This window comes from Protopterus annectens, chromosome 5.part0 (genome assembly GCF_019279795.1).
Source record: "Protopterus annectens isolate FY-2018-M chromosome 5.part0, PAN1.0, whole genome shotgun sequence".
Lineage (NCBI taxonomy): Eukaryota > Metazoa > Chordata > Ceratodontiformes > Protopteridae > Protopterus > Protopterus annectens.
Window position 1 is genome coordinate 1474560837 of NC_056735.1, and position 18706 is coordinate 1474579542.

General features: G+C 39.4%; 1 protein-coding gene across 2 annotated transcripts in view; it reads right to left on the reverse strand.

Moving 5' to 3' along the window:
- ARHGEF17 (Rho guanine nucleotide exchange factor 17) overlaps positions 1 to 18706 on the reverse strand; it is a 2179236-nt gene that overhangs the window by 1529649 nt on the left and 630881 nt on the right. The gene's annotated exons all lie outside the window — the stretch shown is intronic.

The window sequence follows — 18706 nt, forward strand, 5'->3', positions numbered from 1 at the left end:
TGTGGCAGCAAAAGGTTTTGCTGATATCCCTTTGGTGACACATTCTAGAACAGATATCTAGCCTGTAGTACTTAGCAAAAGTGTTTAATTTTGTCTGTGTGGCTCCTGCACAAATGCCATCCACAGACGCACGCTTAAGGAAGGGCAGCTGAAGTACCCACTGCCCTGACAGAATATGCCTTGGGAGATGCAGGCTTCTGCTGCTGCTCTGCAACACAGCAAAACATAAAGCAATCCAAGATCTATTATAAAAGGGTGAGCTTTGTTTCCTGCACCCCCTTCCTTTGTGAGGTGAAGAAACAAACTACCAATCAGACCTTCTGAATTCCTTGATCCCATCAGTGTAAGATCTCAGAATCTTCTGCACGTCAGGACAGCTCAGTAGGATCTCTCCTCTATTCTGAGAACTTGGAGAGAAAAATGGAATGTGAATAACCTACATGAGATTAGACTCTGCAGCTACTTCTGGTATGAAGTATGGGTTGGTGTCATACTTCCCAACTTATTAACGCAAGAAATATGGACAAGGCCAAAATAACCTGGAGACAAAGGCCCAAAATCAGAGACCAATTTGAATCACTGCTCTTATAAGCTTAGAAAGTTGTTAGAAAAACAGGTTTTGTGTTGGCATGCATTTTTTGAAGGATATGAAGTCTGAAACTCAAATGTATGTCACCATTTATTGACTTCAATCCTTAGAGGTTTGCCAGAAAACCACAAATTTTATGAGGAACAGACCAAAAATATGAAGCAGAAAATTAGACAGCTGAGCGGTATGGTGGTGTACAGCATGCTGTGGAAACTCAAATGCAGGAGTTTGATAGCTAGAGCTTATAATTCCCAGTTTCTCCTGATCAAAATAACTGCAAGTAGAAATAAGGTTTTCTAGAAGAAAAACTTAAGGTCAGTGGAAGATGCTGGCTGAAAAGGCTTCTTTGTCAACTTTTGCATTGTAAAGGAGTCTTGGACTGGAACCTAAAGCAAAAATTTATTTTGAGGAATGTTTTTCTTACCTTGGAAGCTGCCAGTAAGAAAAGAACCTTAGTCTACTAGCATTTGGAAATGGCCAAGTACTCTTTTTGGGGAATTAAGTTAGGCCTAGAACTTGTTTAAATTCCTCAATCATGTATACTAAGACCTAATGAACTGAAACATATTTTACCTGCATTCCTTCTTTAGTTGCCCTGTGTTCAAATCTATCTCATTTGTTTCTTTAGGTTTTCCTTGCGAATGGCCTCTGAGAGGCTGCCAAAATTCCTTCACCTTGTTTGTGGTAGTCATAATTTGAGAATCTGCACTAACAATCTGAGACTGTGGCCTTCTGGGTGATCAATTCCTGATGGATGAAATGCTAAGCTTCTGGATGTAATTATCCACAATGGACCATCCTGAATGACTGGGAAGAGCATCAGTATCCAGACCTGCTTTGGCCAATAAGCAGAACTTGTTCATCTTGGCTTGAAAGACTGTTTTGATGATCACTAAAAAGGAGGAAGGTAACAGTAAAACATCCTTTCTGGCAATGTCTCAGCCACAGTGCCCCTTAATTAAGAATATGTACAAAAGAGGAAAAAAATCTTACATTTCTCATTTAATAGCGAGGTGAACAGGTCCACCACTGGTTGTTCCTATATGTGAAATATTTTATTCACTGTGGTATGGTCTATAGTCCTCTCCAGGAGCAAGAGGACAGCCCTGCCTGAGCCTGACTTCCAAAACAATAGATTCCCATGGAATGTGCACTGACTCTAGGTGAAGACGTACAAGTACCTAGTCCCAAAGTTTGATGGCTTCCTTGCATACTGGAAAATAAGGCATTTCTTTCTGTTAGTTCATATATCATACTCCTGACATTTTGTCACAGTATGGACAGCAAGAGACCCTTTAGCCAAACAAATCAGAAAGTACTACATTTCCAGTTTGACCACCTGAGCTGTAGCACATTGATGTGTAGCAATGATTCCAGAGTCTAAAAGCCCTGAGCCATCTTGACCAAAATATGCCCTTCCACTCCAGGCAGATGCATCCTTTGTGAGTATGTGAGCATAATAGGAACAAGGTTGGGGGTGTGAAGCAACCCCTGAAGTTGCTGTATGCACCAGTGCAGCAAGTGAAGTCTGAGGTCCCACTCCAGTGGCATCATGTGCACTCAAGCAAAATGCATCAAAGAAATGGTGGCAGCCATAAATGCCAAAAAAATTGCACCCCCCCCCCTTTTCAGTATCAACTGATACAACCTTTTGGGTGTTTGGACTTCTTTTCTAGTTCAGATACACTCTGCTCTGGTTGGTATGCAAGATGCACCTCAAACAGATGTGTGTTGCAGTTTACATGCACTTTCAGTATCTGCTCTTACCTGACTTCAAAGTCATCTTGACGTTATACTTTTGTTTCTGCTTCTTCCAATACTTGCTATGTTTACCTTTCATTATAATACATGCTCCAAAGATTTATTAATTAGCTCAAACTTTTTTTTTATCAATACAGTTATTTATCCAGTTTTCATTTTGACATTTCCACATATATAATTATTTTTGTATTAATCAATTTCATAGGTTCATAGGTTCATAGATTAGTACTAGGCTAACTGCCCTTGCAAGTCATTTTAAGCCTTGCCAATTATCCCTTGTGAGACTCAAACCCTGCACCTTATGTTTGTAAGGCAAACACCATAACCATTAGGCCACCCTCCCAATTTATGCTGCATTTAATCTGCTTTCCAAGATACCACTGAAAATGCCATCAGAAAATGTTACCAGATCGGCACTCCCAGTCAATGAATGTTATTAACCAGGTAATTAATTAGTAAACAAGCAATCACCTCTCTCAACAAACATTACCCATATATACTATGAGGGCAATCGTCCTACAAATTCTAGAGCGGCATATATTCTACATTTATACATGCAGTTTGATATCTCACTATTTACATTAACATATTTAAGTGGATAAAACACACAAAACATAAGTCCCTGCTTTCGGATGCCAGTCACATCCTAGGCTGGTTAAAGGACATGTTCAGCATCACACAGAACACAACTAGGGTACTAAGGGAATCAAACCCAAGATTATAAAATGAAACTCATTAGCAGAGCATAGATTTAACCCTCTCTGCTACACTACTATGCACATACATACATGCAACACATTTTATTGTGTTTTAGTCTATGCTTTTGCCACTTCGTTCAGATCATAGATAAAAGGATCCACTGGGTCACACCACATGCCATCTGTCTCTATGCTTTTTCACAATTTAGAATGCTTCCCACCTTCCTCGACTTGCTTAACAAACTCCCCACATTCCTCCATCTGTAATTCCCTACAACTTTCTTTGTTCATGGAGTTTGGCAGCTGTAAACGGCTCTGCTAGTGAGAGCACCAGCAGTAGTTCACAGATGTGGCAACAACTGAAAAGTTCATCACACTACTACTTTTACATATGAATGAGCAGTTCAATCAAGTATGGCTGCCGGATGATTCTAGAAAAACAACTAGCCAGCTGTAAGGTTCTGTAAAGCATGTAGTGCTAATGCCAAGTGAATACAACACTTTGAGCCCTTCCATATATTTTTGCATCTATTAAGTGTATTTTTACAAAGCACGGTACCAGGAATATGTCAAACTATCTACTGGAAAGATGATATGACGTGCTGACAAAAAGAAATCTACTGCAAGGCTGATAAAGAGGCCCCTTTCAGCAGCGTGGGAACATCAAAACTATAAAACTGCCAGCAGCCGTACAGAAGTACTGCAGTCCAAGGTCTCATGGTACAGAAACGCCTTTCTAGCACAAGAGTGCAATTATGGTTTCATCATTACCCTCCCCTTACTAGTCTGTCAGCCAATCAGAATGTTTATTGTCTTCTCAGGTCTTTTTGATAGACATCAGGTCTTTTTGATAAACATCCAGATTCCTATGAAAAAGTAAGAGCAAAATGCTTGCAACATTTAAGAGGAAAATGACTGTGTTGAAAAGTGTGTGAATACATGAAACAGATAGATTCATGTATGCCTGTGCGTGTGTGTATCACTTACTAAGCTTGTCAACTGTCAGTTGTGTAAACAGGATAATACAAAAAGGACAGTTTTCAGTTATAACCCACAACTTAAGGATAATACAAAATAAAACATTAGAAACATTGTGCAGAGTATAGGTAAAGTACACAGGAAGTTAAACATGAAACAAAGTTATATTACACTGTGATAAAATACTCTACATATTTACTCACAGTACAGTAAATAAATGGTAATGCATGGAATGCAACTGTTACATATACAAAAATTATCAATGAGCAACACTGCAGAAGGTAAGTAAATATATGGTGGCAATAACAAATGAAAAAAATTACACACAAACTTATATAACACTTCTGTTAATACCTTATATGTCAGCATATGTGCCGCATAGTAAAGGTAGCAGAAGTTAAATCACAATAACTTAACATTAAGAACATAAAAAGCATTGGTTAGTTGACTCTTAATAAAGGTACAGAATGTATAATGAAAGTGGAGTAGTTAATGTGACAGTGTGAGGTATTGCCAACTATGCCAGGAGAAGAAGGGCAGAGGATGTGTAACATATGCCAGCATAGCTAGCTGGAGTTTTACAAAGAATTATATGTCATCTGTATATCAAAACTGATTTGTACAGGTGTTTGTGTTTAAAATGTATTTGCAAAGCTGCTAGTGTTAAAAATGTACCAACAATGGGTCTTGCTGGACAGAAAAATATACACCTGTATGTCAGACTGTATTGTAACTGTTGAAATGAATATACTGTAACAGAGGATACTGAAGAGAAGAGGTTAATCTCAGTCTATCTAACTTTGAAAAATAGTCTGAAATTAAATTACCTCGTTTAGGCCATAAAGACTGTATCTTACAGTTCTGACTGCAGCCAGACACAAAAGGTCTGTGAAAACCAGGTCTAGGAATCCTACTGTACTGTCCTTAGGGGTGAACTCATTGCTACCCTGGAAGGGTGGAAGTTTTTGAAATGGTTTTATAGCTTTCAGATGCTATAACACATTAGCAAATGTTTATGTGTGTATTATGACACATATGTGCTAGATTCTGGTTCAGTTTCTAGTAAAGGGGGTAGTGTGAGAACCAGAAGTCAGATGACCAGTTGTATGTCATGTCATTCTGTAATCCAGCATTGAAATGATGTTTTAATATCAGATGAGACAAAAGTCTCAGGGCAGTCTGTTTTTGAAACCTGATAAAGAAGGATCACTCAGCAATGCTGATCTTAAATAAGAGATAATAATTTTTACTTTTAACGTATTAATTTCTTAACTTGGTTACTGAAGTGCCCATATACCAAGATTAAGTCGAATTTAATATCAGAGCCATCTGTGTATGGATGGTCCAGGTGTTAAATATAGGAGCAAGTCTTTTAGTGAGGTGCAAGGCAAAAAAAAAGTCATAGGAAAGAGAAAATACAGGACAGAGGAGGACAGTATGGTTATTATCAAACATGTGATGAGTAACTGAATGACTTTCGGTTATATGGATGTATGTAACAAAATAGCTCTGATTACCTACAGCTATAGCAGTGGTACTCTAATTCAAATTTTAGGTGGTCAAATGAGAGAGATTTGAATGATGGGAAATTTGAGAGGTATCCCTCCTCATAGTAGGAATCTCTCAAATTCAGGCAGATGAAATCATCCTTGGGGAAAAAACTCATTCTGAGATAGAGAAATGAAAGTCTTTCTACAATAATGGATTCCAGCAGTTTGAAAAAGAAGATGATAGCTATATTTAGGTTTGCAGAAGGACTGTTACTTTCATGGAGTAGCTAAAAGGTTAAGAAAGCTAATTAGTAAGGTTGCTGTATCAGTAATGCCTGACCAGTTGCCACGGCTGAGGTAGTGGTAATGACAGTAATAGTGGCAGTGGTAGTATTCAGTATCAGCTATGGTTGGGAACCTGCAGTTCCTTAGCAGTGCCTCTGACCTTGGGCAAATCACTTGAGCAGTTAGCTTGGAATTTGGGATAGGTTCCTCATTGTTTCTGTGGACTGCAAGCCTATTAACTACTTATGAACGTATTGCATGTTGTTCACATCCTAGTAGCCTTGTGATCTTCCCGGATTCAGGGTCAAACATGGTGCCTTTTGACACTGTATGGCACCTCAGCAACACATCCCAGTGAAAACAATACACACAGATTTGAGATAACGACACAAGCAAAACTGAAAGGACCATGGTATGTTACACACGGTCACAAGGTGGACAATTAGTGTCAGAAAGCAGTAGAGATAGTTGCGACAGTCTGAATGCACCAGGAATGATGACACCAAAAGAAAACAGAAAATTTCTGCCCTAAAATACACAAAATGAAAGGATGATCAAATTTGCAAAGACACTGACAGAATGTAGGCTTTGAAAAACAAGACCAGGAAAAATAATGTACTGTTTACATCACAAACCTTAAGGACTAGAGAATGCAAGGCACAACATGATAGATGCATTTTCAAGTACTTCAAAAAAAATGAAAGTCTAAGAGGCCTGCATCTTTCCAAGCAGGAAACATGCAAGAATGTACACCTGTGTTATACTTACCATACCTGCAGATGCTCAAGTACATCAATACTGCAGTACTGATTCTTGGGTCTTCCTGCCAGCAGAAGCCTGCAACAGCCTGATTTCAAGTCTATCCATCACCCCCAGCCAAAAGATGTCAAAGAACCACCATCTAGACATCAGGGTGCAGGAAGGCCATCCACTGACACTATCATCAGGTGTTTCTAGGATGCAGTAGTCAATCTAATGCCTGAGGACAGCATGACTTTCCCAGTTGTCTAAACGTTTGAGAGTGAGAGACAGACAGAGAGAGAGACTGTGGACCAAAAGAAGAGGAAGGTGTGTGTGTGTGTGTGTGTGTGTGTGTGTGTGGGGTGATGATAGGATTAAGGTACCCACTCCAACCACTAGCCATGAGAGGGCCAAACAGAGGGGAAGGAAGGTGGGAGTTGGAACTGCAACATCCACAATTATGGTAAATGTAATGCAACTATACCATGCTTGTTGTAATCAATGTCGCAGTACGTACTCTTGGGAGGACTCCCAAAGCTAGAGATTGGGAGGTTGGGTGTCTAAAGCCCCCCCTGGGACAGAATGCTATGTAGAGCAGTAGTAGCAAAATCTGCCCTAGCCCTGGATACAGTGCCTAAATGGTAGTGTTTAGCAAAGGTGTGGACAGAAGACCAGATAGCAGTGTCCAAGATGGCCTGAGTAAGGATGCCTTTTAGGAAGGCAGTAGCAGCTGCCCTGTGTCTAGTGGTGTGCGCCATGACAGACACTGGTAATTGCTTTCAACGATGAGTACAGCAAACTGTAATACAATTAGCTCTCCAGTTTGAAACTGGATGCTTGGAGACAGGCTTGCCTTCTTTTTCTTCTGCAAATGCCACCAAAAGTTGTTCTGCTCTACTTGGAGAACATGCCCTGCTAAGTTAGTATCCGATCTATCCAGTGCATATCCAGGGAATGCAGGATTTGTTTGCTTTATTCTGTGGATTAGGGTAGAACACTGAGAAGTATACAACTTGGTTTAAGAAGAACTCTGACACAACCTTGGGCATGAAAGAAAGGTTAGTTCTCAGGGTACCAAAGAGGAATTCATCCAGTGGGGCATCAACAAGTTCTGCATTCACGTAGTCTGAGAGATGATGTGTCCTCAGCCAGACAAATCTACATGTGGCAGACCACATAGCAGCTGCCCCATATGATGCATTCAAAGCATCATAACCACACTTTACTGAAGTCTAGACAACTGGAGTGCTGATCTAGCTGCCTCCTGTATGACCCGCTGTAGGCTCTTGTCTGAAATCCACTTTGCCTTAGTAAATATCTTTTCTTGTAAAGACTCCATATACTTTAACATGCGAACATGGCAATTAAGAGCCCTCATAATCAGGGTAGCTAAAGTATAAGCCTTTTTACCAAATCTATCAAGTATTCTGCTCTCTCTAACATTTGGTAAAGGATGTCTGGCTGCAAACTTAGGAGCTCCCTTGGCAGATTCAATAGACACTAACAAGGGTTGTGCCTGTGGGTTCTTGCAAAGGTGCCTGTGGGTGTCAAACACTCATAAAAGCAATCTGGCTTTCTAGGGGCAGGAGGAAGGGAGTCTGTGCAGAGATATGTCCTCAAAGGCATCATCCAGAACCAAGTGCACAGGTGGAATGGCTAAAAGTCTGGGACAGGCTCAGAAGCTCTCTGTAATGAGTCTGCACCTAAGAAAACTCTGCTCTCCCAATTAAATGTCACCTTCATCTTGTACAGAGTTTCCCAAAGGAGAAGTCCTCAAGGGGGAGGGGAGGGAGTAGCAGAGGAAAAGGTGTCATCTGAGTCCAAATCATGTAAGTATTGAGGAGGGAGGTATCTAGGATAAGACAGATTTTCCTCATCTTTGGATTCTAGGAGTCTGAGTCCTTCTGGGGAGATAAAGCTCTCCTTTTACTAGGAGAAGCTCATGGAACAGATGCCTTTGGCTGTCTGGGGCCCCTGGACTTCATGAAATCATGAACGCCTGGCCAATTTAACCAGGTTCAGTGCATCAACCTGGGTATAAGAGGCTGAGGACTGAAGCAGAATGGGCTGGGGCAAGCTAATCAGCCTATTGACTTGGGTGTCCTGGGTTTAGAAATCACGGCCTTATGACATTGGCAGGCATCCACAATCTCTATCCAGTTCCTTGGAATTTCCTCATGTGCAGATACAAAGGGAATACCACCCTCTCCCTTGGTTACCAACACTCTGGTAAGTTCAGCCAAAGCCTGCAAAGCATCTTCAAATCCAAACAAAACTGGTGTGGTGCCTTGAAGGCCTCCTGAGGGTTCACACTAGTGGAATCAGGCCTAGTGGTCTTTGGGCCAGAAGGCTGCAAGGCACCTCATCCAAGTCGACACAAGACCTTACCATGGACAGAAAGCTCTCTATCATCAGCAAGGTCCTTCTCCTTCGATTTCTTATCTTTCCATTTCTTGGGTAGAAGACTCCACGTGGGCTTCAAAGACTTCGGCCCTACATTTTAAAATTTTGGAATGAAACCTAGCACAATCCTGACAACTAGAAATGCTATGCTGAGGTGTCAAGCAAAGCAAATGGAAATCTTTAAGTGGGATTTGCTTCCCACACTTCAAGCAATTATTAACATTTTAAAATATTAATTACAAGAAAACGTCCCCAACAGGGTACCTACCTGAAAGCAGGATGGACTCCAAGCATTAGATAAGTGGAGCAGCGCATCAGACTACAAGATGGCTGGGGATGATGTAAAGACTCTGGTTGATTGAGGGCTTCTGAGTGGCAGGAAGGCCCAAAAATTAGTACTGTGGCACTGACTACGAAGAACTTCAGGGACAGCTCAGAAGTGATGAGAGAATTTTTTTTTTTTTTTAACAGTGGACTGTAAATACAGACAGCACCCTTCCTGAAGAAGTTGTATTATGAAAGATAGCAGGCTTCAAAAGCATGCATAATACAGATATAAATGTTCTGGTAGGTTATAGACAAAAATGGGACACTGATAAAAAGAGTTATCCAGCTTACCAGCTGGATAAGGACAGACCAGCAAGGCAAAGTGGTCCTTGCATGCAGACATATTCTAATGCTTCTGCTAGGGTGCTACAGCAATAACATGATTACTTAGTCATAACACCACAACAGGAAATGTTTCTATACTGTCAGTAGTAACCAAGTGACAACGTGCACCATGCATCCTGGTGACAACCAAGTCCTCACTCGTGTCATTCGTTGCCTTCTTGACTACTGTACTTCTCTTCATGTAGTTGTTGTTTGTCTTTTGGCTTTTCCCTGTTAGGGGTCGCCACAGCGGAGCACCGGTCCACTAATGATTGGCAGTAGATTTTCTCGAACGCCGAGGTATCAGCTCGACGTCCAACCTTTTCAACAAAGGCACGCCCATTTACGCATGTCTTTCGAACGCCCACCCAGCCGCGGGGAGGACATGCAGACTCCACACAGAAGGCACTCCCTGCACTCCAGCCGAGAATCGAACGGGAGAACCTCTTGCTGTGAGGCAACAATTCTACTGCTGCACCACCGCAGATGTATTTCAATTTCAATTTCAGCTGATAATTAACATTACTACTGATATATGTAGAGGATGGGATTGGAAAAAGCCCTGCAGACTATTTAAAGCTAGTAGTGCAGCGCTGCAACTTTTCTAATAAAAGTACAAGTCTTGCAAACCTCTGATTTATAAAAACATGCAAGACCAAGATCTACAACTAGGAGCATTCTTGTGTGGCAGCACTACACTGCAGTAAGAAACATGCATCGATACAACAGTCTTCAGTAACCAGCACAAGAGATAGCAGTATGAAATTCCCAATATCATTAAAATTAGTTTAGCAATAAAAACAAAATGCTTTGCAGTGCAGGCAGTTAGGAATTCTGTATCAGCCTCCTTATGAATTACAAAATACTCTCATCATAATTGAACAGCAAATCTCTAATGCCTTTACAACTATTACACTACAGATCTGAAGAAGCTTGTGTTACTACACGCGAAAGCGCTTATCTCTTTGTGTGCTGTACCTTCAATAAAAGACTCTGAATTTTACAAGTTGGATTTTCGAATCTTTATAGGATTGTTACAGGATTTTGTGCTGTGGTGAGTCTTCCAGTGTTTGGTTTCTTCACGTTTCATTGTTTCTCTGGAGACTCGGAGTGTGGTTTGGTTTCTTTTTGCTGATATTACACTACATGCTACAACCAAAAAAAATATTTCATAATACTTAGAAAGTTAGTACTATATCACAGTCTTGATGCAGCAGTTACTAGCAAAGTACTAGTGCTGTAATATAACAGTTAACGCCATCCATCTTTTTATTATTCTTTGCATTAAGTGTGGACAGACTTGCAACAGAATGAGGCATCTATTAATATTTAGCACAGGAGGACTGAATCTTTTCATCTCAGTTTGCCTACTCTGTGACTCTGAAAAAGTAACTTAATCAATCAATACTCACAGGTTACCCGTGTAAAGGGGCATTCATGTCCAGTGGGTTTACCTGGTTAACAAATGCTTGACAAAATATGCATTGACACTGTCTGTTTTAAGTTGCTGAATGGTTTAAGTACTGGGGTTGTGAGTATAATACAGAGGTTACTATCTGGAAATAGTGTATAATTGGTGTCTAAATACTTAGGTTCTTGATGTTTGAATGTTAATGTTGCAATCTCTAAAGCTGTTAGTGGAAATTTTCAATATATATACAAGTGTGCGTGCATGTGTGTGTGTGTGTGTGTGTGTGTGTGTGTGTGTATAACATTCTCCTATATTTTGTTACATCTCCTCCTTGTATAAACATTGCTAGATGCCAAAACTGGAAGCTGCTGCCTCAATGAGCACTGTACTGTTATCCTTTGCTATGTGCACAGTTCTCAAAGGTGGGGCCCATAAGGTCATAGACACTATCTGCACATGCTCAGTTAATGTACTGGAACAGTATCTGTACAGAGCTCTTCTTACACCTCTCTTGTTTTACACTTCCTTTCCTTGCCTTCTCTCTTTTACAGCCATTGAAAAAATGATGCTTCTCATTTATTGTTTGTATAGGCTTGCACACACAAGTGCAACATGATATGTCAGTAGGACAGCAACTGTAGCAGACAGTATGTAAATAAATAAAAAATCTCAATAAGCTGCCAGTTTAGAAGGACAATATCAAATCAGCCCAAGTGTTGTCCTAAATAGCTGTTGGGTAAGTAACACTGTTGTTTTGATATTGCTGTGGCAAAACTGCACTAATTAAAAGCAGTAAAATTAATATAATCAATAATAAATCATGGTGGTTTAATAAACTCGGTGTAATGTACTACAAAATCATCTGCACATTTCCCGCCAGTATTAACTATGTGATGTACAGCATTCAAAGGCAGCATTAAATTGAACCTAATGCTCTATAAAATCAGGCACACAACCTAGGGCATGCCATGTCAGTATTGAAAATAAATTCTATGCTACTCAAGTGTGCAGGAATGAATATCTCACGGCAGTATTAAACGACTATAACACTACATCAAATCTGCATTGTAAACAATACCACAACAGGAATAAAGCAAGTACTGTTCTTTTCTGCTACCCAATACAAATCAAGTTACAGCACTGTTAAACTGATTGTGAAGCATTGCAATATCAGCCAAACGGCATAAGGAATGCCATGCCAGCATTAAAGTTAACCCTGTGACGTTCAAATGCGCAACATACAGTTTCTTGTGGCATTATTAAACTGCAAAGCACGAAAAACTACAAAGAGCATCTAAAGCATCCAGTGTCCACCCATTACAGTTCAGCTGCATAGCATGACATGGAATGCAATATAAACTCAGGTCACTCATCTACCCATCAGCTAATCGAGGGTGTCCCCTGACCATAGCTCTCAACCTTCCATCTCCAAAATGAGGAACACTCGCCTTCATAATGTGGAACAAACGGACAAAATGTGGAACACATACTACTGGCTGACTAACAACTTCAACTAGGAAGGTCATAGGATGGTTAAAATATGCTGGTTTTACTCATAAAGATCATCTTTTAATGAATTAATATAATTCATTTCTATTTACCATGGATTTCACTTAAAAATAATTCCTAACACTGAATTTGTGACAGACTCTTTCAGTGTGGAACTTTGAGGAACTTCCAGGAATATGAACTTTTTAAGACCCCAAATGAGGTATGTTCCTCATAATGAGGTATACTTGAGAGGTATGCCCCTGACAGTTAACTAAAATAAAAACAGTGCACTGAAAAAGTAGTTGCACAAACTAGATGGTTTACAACCAGACACCACAGATCATCTTGTAAAAGGACTGAACTTCATTCTAATGCGCTACAAAATCAGCTGCTTAAAGCAGAACATTCTGTGACAGTTTTACACTAAATCCCAATGTCTTTAGTTGTGCCCTATACATCATTCAAAGTCAGTAATAAACTGAATCTAGTGAATGGCGAATGCAGCCATGAAAAGTAGGACATTCCATGACAGCGCAAAACTGATTGCACAAACCAGGGCATCCTACAGCAGTATTAAACTGAATTCAATGTGCTACAATTCCAACCGCACAAACCACTGATGGATTACTGTCTAAATTTCTGCTTGCCAACTGGCTCATACTCTCTCAATTCACTCACCACAAATGCCCCAGTACAGTTTCAGTGCAAGCTAACATTCAACAATGACAAATGCTCTTTTTTTCTTATTGTCTATAAATAAATTTTCCCTTTATGAAACAGAACAACCAGAAATGACTAAAACACAAGCTGAAGAAAAACATTCATGTAGAGATACTCAACACAGAGAGATACCAAAATGATATAAAACATCTTTCCACACTAAAGTCATTGCAAAAAAAAAAAATGTTTTTTTAAGACACTAAGACTAAAACATGCCTACAGCTTCAGCGCAACAGGCATGAGGGTTGCATATGCTTCTTTTGAAGGGGGACTTGCTTACTATATATTTCAGTAAACCAGTCGGAACAATGTGAACCTTTTCCAGAAAACACACAGTCTTTGGAGAAAGGGGTTCTCCACCATTTCTACAGACTTAAAATCATCAGATGTACAACAGCTACACTTCAGTTTTCCTTCCCGCTGCTGAACTACTAAGCTCTGCGCATTAATTAATGCTGCACAGGGTACTGCGGAATGCAATTTGCTTTTCCTCTCCAGCTGAGCAATTCCTGCCTGATAAACCACAAACCTATTTATAATATCATCACAAACAATGGTAATGACAGACGAATGTTTCCCACAAATATACTTAAGGCACACTAGAAAATATGCCGTGAACTTGGCATGGGAAGAAACAAAAAATTTCTAAATAAATGTAATCGCAAAGTATAAGCATTTATCAACATGCCCAGTAAAAACAAAGGCACAGAATCCTACACAACTAACATCTAAACCAGTGAAAATAATTCATAAATAAACTCAAGTGCTGACAAATACTACAGAAAAAAAAATGTGGATGTTGTTCTCCTTTGCTGTATTTCAACTGCCCTTCCCAATCAGTCTTAATTAAATTAACTTGCCTCTCTCTATACAGCTTGTGATTTCCTGTTACAATTATTATTTATAGTATTTATGTGCAACATTATCCATTATAATTAATTACACACTTGATTTTTTTGTATTTTTCTCTTTTGCTTACAACTAAACATATACATAGCTCATTTCACTAATTTTCAGCTATTACTCTAGTGGTCTTAAGGCCACTAAACACTTCACAACTAACTGCTTCAGAACTGAAACTACTACTGTTTTTACTGCACTGATACACTTCAGCTCTGTCTGTGCTACTCTGTTGACAGATCTCTCAGTAACACTATGGTATTTAAATCAGTCAGTAACTTGTGAGCAGAGTTCAAGCCTGTGCAGCACCATGACCTAAACTCAATGGTTTTAAGTGTTGGTAGAGTACTATTTCTGCCTAGTTATAACATATATTTTTATAATCGAAGTTTCATACAGTGTTAATAATAATATGCAAAAATGCAAACAAGTTCATCATAGACATTACTGATTACTATCAAAGCTCCAACTACCATCCCTTATTTTTCCGCTACACTAGCCATTAGGTAAAGTCCTTTCATTGTTTAAATGCACTTAAATCTTAACTTACCAAACAATTCTGATGTTCCAGAAGAAACAGACCTCAGCAACCCCACTTTAAGGAGCTCTGCCTCACTTGTCATCCAGCTCTGGTGTACTAACATGCAGGGACTATGTCTCTGAAGCAGTGCAATGAATGCATTTTGTTTGACTCCAAGCACTTCACTTTAAAAGTACCTACTCAAAACGTTCTACATTCAATGTAGTTGTCAAAAGAAAACTTTAACTGCTTTCTTAACACATTCCAAGCAGTCCTAATTATTTCTTTTTCTTGTGTAATCCATTTGGTCTTTTTCAGAGCACAGGCCTTTCTGTTCTGGCTTACAGCTGATGTATGGTTATGCAGTGACATCCCAGCAATCAAGGATTACAAGTATTACTTTTAGCCAGCAGCTTGAACCAACTGTAAGAAAAAGCTGGACATTTATCATTCCTAGACTTCTAATGCCTGACCACCAAAATTACTGTAAGTCATTTTAAATGAAGGTGTGAGACTGAACTACCACCGAAGACAGCAGTTACAGTACTGTAACCTTGTCCAGTCTGTGTGAGACTGAAACTAGAAATGGTGGGTGGGGATGTTAAAGTAAGATGCTTTTAGTTTGTTTTGAAAAGCATCGTAGCATACTAGTCTGGAAGGAACAGGAAGGGCACGGCCTAGAAACAAGTAAAAGAATTTATTTAATAATGTGTTATCCCTGAGACAGAACAACACTTGAAAGCAACCTTTACTTTTGCACAATATCCCACATGACAGAAAACATTGGGCTTCTCCTCAAGACAGATTTTTGAGGAATCCAGACAGTTTAGCACCTGCAGTCCCATGTCTACAAAAAAGGCTGCAGTCTGTTGCTCCATCTTTGTCAAGTCCAATCTCAAACTAAGCATCAACTCCTTAAACCACATACTAGTGTACCTCTGTTTGCACAGGTTTTCTCCCAAAGAATGCTTACACTAATTACATAATCATAAAGGACATATGTTTGAGTTGGGAAGCTTCATTTCCACAGTAAAGGATAATTTGTCTCTACAGGATGAAACTACCAAAACAAAATAATACACTAAATAATTAGAGAAGTTCCCATATCACAGCAGATACATATTATGTACACATACATTACATATAGCTGCATTTAAACAAATTGAAAATGAGTTTATCCATCATGCACCTGCCTGCTACATGACAGGTTGGTTCCTGTTCAAGTCCCTTATTAGCTGAGGCAAGAGCAAACAGCTGTGACTAAAAGACATTTGGTGATTGTTGTAATAGCAATCCTAGGACCTAACTATGGACACTAGCAGTGAGAGTATATAGCAAGTTAAAGAAACAGACCTTCTCAGCATTTGCTAGCAGAGATAGTCTCCATATCGGACTGACAAGAATTCACTGGTCATGAATACAGTGACTGGCAAACTGAAGGCATCATGTATAAGGAAGTCTGCTAAAGCCAAAGAGTATGACTTTCTTGTGGTTTCCAAGAAGTTTTGGCAAACAATCATATGACTTTGAAAATCGGTGAAATGATACTGCCAATGCAGAACCCTATGGCTCAGTCCTTTGGCCACTCTCTTTGGCATTTACTTCCTGGAGATCAAAGCTAATGTTAAGGGTTTATGGAAGATAAGGTCTGCAGATGACTGCAAATTTTGTGCCATCATAAACTCCCCAGAGGACAACAACATCCTCCAAATGGGTCTATAACAAACAAATAGCTGGTGTCAAAACCATCTATAAAAACTAAATGCCAAGAAGTGTAGAACTTTCTCCTTTGGCAAGCTGACTCCTGTGGTAACTATCATGTTGTCAACACCCACCCAAAAATTGATCCTGTAGTTGGGGATCTGGAAGCTTATATCAACAATGAACTGTCCTTTGATCACCACGTATCCAGTATTATGAGGAGGTCCTTTTTCATTGCACAGCTTATATCTAAAGTATTGTGTCCAGATCTAGGGATGTAATTGCCCCAATGTAGTCAGCAGTCTTTAGCCAGCTCATCAAGTACAGTGTCCCTTTCACTATGTACTTGTCCAAACACTTGTCGCAACTAGAACAACCACAATACTTTCAGACTAAAAAGTCAAGGGCCTGAATCATAAAAACAATGCAGGCCATCTGAAAGCCTTTCCCCTCTTCTTGCGTGATCTCTGCCTTGTGTATAGAGTTTCAACAGACTGTATTCTGTCTGATCTACTTCACAACTGTAAGTCCACTAGTATCACAAAACAGCTCAAGGGATCTCAATCTGTTTTGAAAAACAAGTACATCATGTTAGAGGGATAGGTTTGCATTGCAGAGAATACCGCTCCAGATAAAGAAAAGTACTTCCTCTTACTCTATTCAAATACAGTTTGGATGAATGGATGGGTAACCACAAACTTAGTCCCTGGTTTAACACCCCTGAATAGTATATCCGCAAAGCATCCCAAGAGAGCACTAATGGGGTTGGGAGGCTGAAATAATGGTTAATGTGTTTACCTTACAGACACAAGGTGCCAGGTTTGATTCTCAAATTGGGTAACTGATAAGGCTTAAAACGGCCCACAAGGGCAGTTAATCTAGTACTAATCTATGAACCTATGAATAGAGGAAACGTGGAAGTATCCCACCCTATCCTTGTTTGATTCATCTCAGAGTTAATTGGGTGTAAAGCTGAGGTTTATCTGATCTGAAAAAAAACAGGAAATTTTAATTTGCCTGCAAGACTTAGCTTAGTGAGGTATCAACATTTCTTTGAAACACAGTTCAGAAAAATATCAAAAACTGATTAATGTGGCTTATAAATGACATAAAAATCTCTCACAAGCAGACAGAACATATCTCTGTTAACAGTATTATCTAAAAAGACAGGCAGACATGAACATTTCCCCTTAATCAACTCTCTGGATTAGCTGTGGCTCTTACATTAAGAAACTCAGAGCATAAAATCGTTAACTACAACTAGCCTTCTAACCTTCTCACTTCAGAGGTGAACATCTAGTTTACCCATTTTGTTTGTATCTACTCAAATATTAGACAACAATAGACAGTGTAACAAATCAGTATACTGTAGAGAGAGGCATTCTGTTTCTTTCATTTCACACTTTATGGCTTCAGTCATTAGATATAGGGATCCATCAGATGCTTTTGATGGAGAAGTTCTAGAGGGTATATGTCTACACCAAAATTAGCTATAATGGACTTTCCAAGATGGATGCACACTGATTAGCAGCTTAACTTCAGCTGTCCCAGCGTCAAAAAATAAACTGAAAGACATGGGCCAGGAACTTTGTCACTTTTAATAAGTTTAGTTACTGGCTAGGAAGTACACTGCCTAGATGCTAGCAAAGACGAAACTAAGAGATCCTAAAAAATCAACTAGAAAAGGTGAGAGAAAACACTGATTGGGAAGAATCCTGCAGCTGTTCAGCAAAAACAGTTCAAACTCTAACTTTGGTGCAAGCCATGGCTTCCAGTTATCTAGAGGGAAAAAACAAGTCAAATGTGTTCAGAGCTGATTAAAATAAAACAATGCAGGAGTACATCAACTCTAATAACAAAAAGTTGGAAAAATTGAAATAGATTTAACTAGATCATAGGAGCTGATAAAACTGCAAAAATCAATGGTCAGATGAAGAAAAGGCTGGGTGAGTATGAGACTTTCAAGAAGAGATTCTTCAAAAAAAAAAAAATGGTAAAATTAGAGGCCAGAACATGTAGGGTAAACATTTCTGCTGCAACTCAGAAACTAGAAGGAACAGACTAAATTTTATGAAGGCACAAGTAAGCAACTGTTGCTGTTCTATTCCACAGCAAGAACTGCTAATTGAAAAGGCACACCATGTGCATGCTCCAAATCTGGCCATGAAAAAGCAGCTAAGATCTGCATTAGTAAAGGTGTATCCAGCTGTCTTTAGAATACGTATTCCCGGAGGATCAAAGTCATTTTTTGTTGCAAAGCAGGATAAAAAGGAAATACAAAAGTTTGTTTAACACAAAGTGAACCATTAAGTAGAACAGGACTTTACTTCTCTTTTGTTCTAATAATAAAGCACATGAAGAGACTTT